We start from the raw sequence: 5,454 nt of genomic DNA, 5'->3' as shown, positions 1-5,454 counted from the left end.
TAGGTCTTGTGTAACTCTAATTGTGGCTCCATCATATTTAAATTATATAATCTTGATTCTCTTAATATTTTATCCTTAAACTGGGGGGTTTTGAAATTAGACTATGATATTTCTACAAGTTTTCCTCATAGTATCTCTTTTAAGTGATGATCAATGAATTTATTTTCCATTTCAACTTTCCTTTACCACTTTTTCTAATGATTTAGGACAATTTTCTTTATTTCTTGTATTATTGTATAAAGTTTCTTTTTTATCATAACTATCAGTTTGCTCAATTATTCTTAAATTACTTCTTGATCTATTCTCCAAATCTGTACTTTTTCTTATAAGATGTTTCACTTTCTCTTCTATTTTTTTATTGCGCAAATTTTGTTTAATTATTTCTTGATCTCTTATAATTTCACTTGCTTCATTTTGCTCAAACCTAATTTTCAAGGTGTCATTTTCTTCCTTAAGACTCTTGATGTTGTTTTCTGATTGACTGACTTTTCTTTCATTACCTTCTTGTTTTTCTTGGATTATTCTTATTTTTTAAAAGATTTTCCTCCATCTCTGTCATTTGATTTTAAAGTATTTTTTAAGATCTTCTATAAATTCTTTTTGGGCAGGTGACCATTTGACGTTACTCTTTGTGAGTTTCTTTATTTCAATATCCTCCTCTGAAAATCATCCCCAGTCATCTCTATTCCCATAATAGCTTTCTACGGTTGGGTTCTTTTTCATTTGCCTGCGCATTTTTGTGTGTGATAATAGTTTAATTTTTGTAATCAACTCCAGTCCTGGGGTATGGTAAATGGTGCCTCTTTTCCTAAATCTTTAGTTCTCCCCTGTAGCCTAGAACCAAAGCCAAACCCCTAGCTTCCTGTAAGTGCTCTCAATAAGGGGTTTTCTGCCCCACTCTCCTGCACTCACTGACCATGTGCTGGTTCCTTCTTGCCCCCTGCTGCTCTTCACTGCACAGCTGAGTCTGGCATTCCTTATCAGGAGATGTTCCCTCAATCTTCCTGGGCTCAAACACCAAACTCCCCCCACAATCCCAGGAGTGAAAGTTTCTGTGGCTGAGGCCAAGGCAGCCTCTCAGACCAACTAACCCCAGGGTTTGCTGCTTGTTGTTAAAAACACCTGGAAGGTGTTCACTTTTCACTCTTGTCCTGAGATTTTTCATCAAATCTTCTTAAATTGTACCAGGAAGACCACTGTTGTGATCTTATTTTTATTTATCTCCACCTACACTTCGTTTGCCCAAAGGTGCTATTTCAACTCTTTTGAAGGGGAAAATCTTGAGAGCTTGGAGTTTTTCTCACTTACTCTGCCACCTTCCCTAAATCCTTTCTCTCTCTCTCTCTGGACTTTACATTTCAAAGAAGTATATTTCTTCTGTGTATGTGTGTGTTTTTTGAGATTCATATTTTATTTATAAATAAATGAAAATGTCCCCTATAAAGCCTAGTGGAAGTAGTCTCTTGGCTCCAAAAGGTTTGTGCCTCTTTTCTACAATGATTCTCTTAAGAAGAAAATAAGGCCACAAGATTTCTTCATTGCACAATTGTGAAACTGAAAATGCAAAATAAAACCCTTTTCCAAAACTCTATATTCTTCAGTCCAATGTAAACTCCTGTGACAGATTCTAGTCCTAGGAAAGCAAGGTTCCCAGCATAATATCTAATACTTGTCCAGACTACCTGCTCAGAGATTATATCCCCAGTCACTGTAGAACTGGCCAGGAACTCAGCTTAAAGGAGCCAAAGAACCAAGGTAATGGAAAATTTCTCTCACAGGGGATGAAAAACAAGTAGGATATGGAATAAGTGAACAAAATATCTATCAAGGAGTTGAAATAACAAAGCTCTGCTGATCACTAGTAATACAAATGGGAAAGCTAGAAACTCTCTACTCTACTCCTAAGGTATTTACATACTGTTGAGTCAATATATATAGGCTTAACATAAGGGAAAGATGTCATGATCCTTACAGGACAACAACAAAGTCAGTGAGAATGCATATTCTTCAGTGAAATTGTAATTGATTATTTTATCATTTTTTATCTGATGTTAAACCATTTGACAAGGACTTTGGTGATGACAATTTTCTCTTCCTAGTATTCAGGAGTTATGGCTACTGGGGAAATATGGGTGTAACATCGGCAGGAGCACTTCTCAGGTGAAGTTTCTACAATATCACTTCCACAACGGAAGACTGTGGGTGTGAGGTGGAATCAGGACCAGAAGTCTGGATCATGGTATTACTCCAAAAGTTCTTGTCTTCCTTGTGCACCAATTGTGGTTGGTCAGCTATGTATGTTGACAGCAGCAGATTTAGATTGGTCATAAAAACCTCATAATAATTATAAATTTTCCAATAATATAAAGCACTATCCTAAGAAGGCTTATCTCACTACAGATTTTCAAGCAGAGTATATGACCATTGGTTGGATGCGTTGTAGAAGAGATTCCTGTGCAATTTCTGATTCAATTAGATGGTCTCTGAGGCCCAATCTAATTCTGATCATTGGAGATTCTAATTTTGTGAAGCTAATCTTATTCAATGTGTGAAGGGAAACCACGTAATCAATGATCTCCCTGAGAAAGTCATGCAATTCATTATAATTAATTTTTTAAAAGCTGCCTAAAATACACATAAAGACTTTATTTTTACCAACAAAGGATGAACTGATTACTAAAGAGGGAATTTTGAAACATAAGTGTCCATGCTACTTTAAAAATTTGATAAAGAAGAGTATAGTCATAATGCAAGTTATATCTGAAGATAACAAATTTTCAAAATGTTCAGAGAAGGAACTATTAAGATATCATAGACTAAAATTCTACAAAGTAAGTCAGACCAGGGGAAATAAGATGATCTCAAGAATCATATTCTATAGATTCAAAGAAACATTTCCAATGTGAAATTAAAAGGAGAAGCAGTTTGAAAAGAACTTCATCTTAACTCACTCTAACTTCATGGATCAAATTATTTTTTTTAAAGCATGCATAGAAAATATGTAAGGAAAGGCAAGTAGAAGAAGATAATAAACACAAGATCTTGGAATAGTTTAATAAAAATAGCAACAAGAGCACTGAGATTCAGTTTGAGTTGATGATGGTGAGAAAAAGCTAAGAAAACAGGAGTTAATTTCTTAGAGCTATATTTGGAGGGATAAAGGATGAAAAAATACACCATATTGGTTTTCTGGATGGACATGACAATAGTGATCACGACAGAGAAAAAAAGTTGCTACCCAGATCCTATTTTCCTTTAGATTCCTCTTCCATGGAAAATAGTAATTAGATTAGGAAGTATGAAATAAAATTTTGTTGGGCGTTGCATGGTGTGGTTGAATTATTAATTATTGAATTATTGTAGGGTTCTAAATCAAAGGCAGATTATGTCTGATTTTTCTCTAGTTCTGATGCTATCTTGGTGACTTGGGGGAAATTTCTTAATATATTTAGACCCTAGTTTACTCATTTGCAGAATGCAAGAATTTGACCACATTATATCTTGCTGTTCAGAATCTATGATTTTGTGAAATCCAAAATAAGTAACAGGACAATAAGGAGCATGTGAAAGTTTTCAATAAATTCAAATTTATCAGATACAACACAACACAAAAAACTGAAGTCACTGCCAGTTTTCTAGCTTATTTTATGAGATCCCCGCTAGCATTTTTTTTTAAAGATTATTGAGAATAAGTAATGTACCTTAGTGGTAGAGAAGAACAAATTTTTCCAGAATTATAAAAAGAGAGTGGTGGGGAGAGAGGGAAAGTGGAGATAAAAAGAAACGAAAATTTCTGTTACAAATTTTAAGGTTAACATTGATCCCGAGGGGAAAAAAAATTTTAAAAAAAAGTTACTAAAGGGATGATTAATGAGTACCTAGAAAGAATGATCACAAAGTTCCAGCATAATTTATTTATGGAGAAGACAAGTCACACTAACTTCATTTCCTGCATTTGATCATTACTATACTGCTAGATCAGGGGAATTCATTGTTTTTACTAAGATTTCAGCAAAGAATTTGGCTAAGTTTCTTATGCTATTCTTGTGGACAAGATCCAATAAGGTATATATGAAACTAATTGAATGTCTAGACATAAAGAGTAGTAATAAATGATTCAATTTCAATGCTTACATCAAAGAATATCTACTGTAGAGCCCTAAGGATCTTGTCCATGTTTCTGTATTATTAACATTCTGATAAATGTTTTGGATAAAGGAATATGTGACAAGCTTATCAAATTTATAGACTTAGAAGTGGTAGTTAATGTATCAGATGTCAGATTTAAGATCTGTAAATAATTCAACAGTCTAGAACATTTGGTCAAAAACATTAAGATAGAAAGGAATATGCATAAATATAAATCCTACATATGGGTTGAAAACTTAACTGAACAAGTACAAAATAGTGGAGATACACACGTCTAGATACACATTAATATAAAAAGGAAAAGATCTAGGAATTTAAGCCAATGTTATACCCATAGCAACCACTATGAATATATATGTGAATTCCCAGGGTAAATTATATAGAGATGCAGTATATTTGAATAGACATGAGGAAATAGTAAAAAGAGAGTTACATTTAAAAAAAGATATAAAAATGTGACCGCAAACATTCCAAGACACATTCAGGACTTCTGGAGCTACAAATGCAATAAACACATTATAGAAATAAAGGAAGGTTTAAAGGATTTCAGCACCTGGAAAGATATTCCTTGTTCATGACTGGCTATTTTAATATAATGATAATAAATGATGCTACTATATAATTTAATGTACAAATGTAGTTCTATATAGATTAAAGTATCAAGTGATTACTTTTTAAAATTAGAAAAAAACATTTAAAAATTTATTTAGGAAAACAAATTATCAAGAATTTCAAGGTAAATAATGAAAAGAAAATGAAAGGTACTTAATATCAAATCTCTGCAATTGTTATAAAGAAATAATCATTTCAATTATTAATGCTTTTAATATAAAAATGTTGCAAAGACTAGATAAGCAAACTACAGAAACCCATTAATCAATACTATTATGTTCACTAAACCCAAGAATACCTACTATTGGGGAAAAGACTGTTAGATATATGGCTGACCAAACTGAAAAAGCTTTTTTGCCAGAGGAAACGTATAGCTCAACTCCATATTCCATATCCCCATATATCAAAATGGGCTTTGAATAAATGTTTGCCTAATTATAAAAGACTACAGTAAAAGAGACAGAGATAGAGACAACAAAATACAGAGACAGAGACACAGAGAAACAGACACAGAGACAGAGATGAACAGGAGGCACTTTGGTATTCTTAATAATGGCTTATGGTAGGGATCGATTTAAGAGTTTTTCTGATGTACGTGTGTGTATGTGTGTGTGTGTGTGTGTGTGTACATTGCTGCTGTTGTTACTGTTGTTTGTTTGTTTATTGCACATCAATATGTATAATTAGATATTT

The sequence above is a fragment of the Notamacropus eugenii genome, chromosome 4 (genome assembly GCF_028372415.1).
Source record: "Notamacropus eugenii isolate mMacEug1 chromosome 4, mMacEug1.pri_v2, whole genome shotgun sequence".
NCBI lineage: Eukaryota > Metazoa > Chordata > Mammalia > Diprotodontia > Macropodidae > Notamacropus > Notamacropus eugenii.
This window is presented reverse-complemented; position numbering follows the sequence as displayed.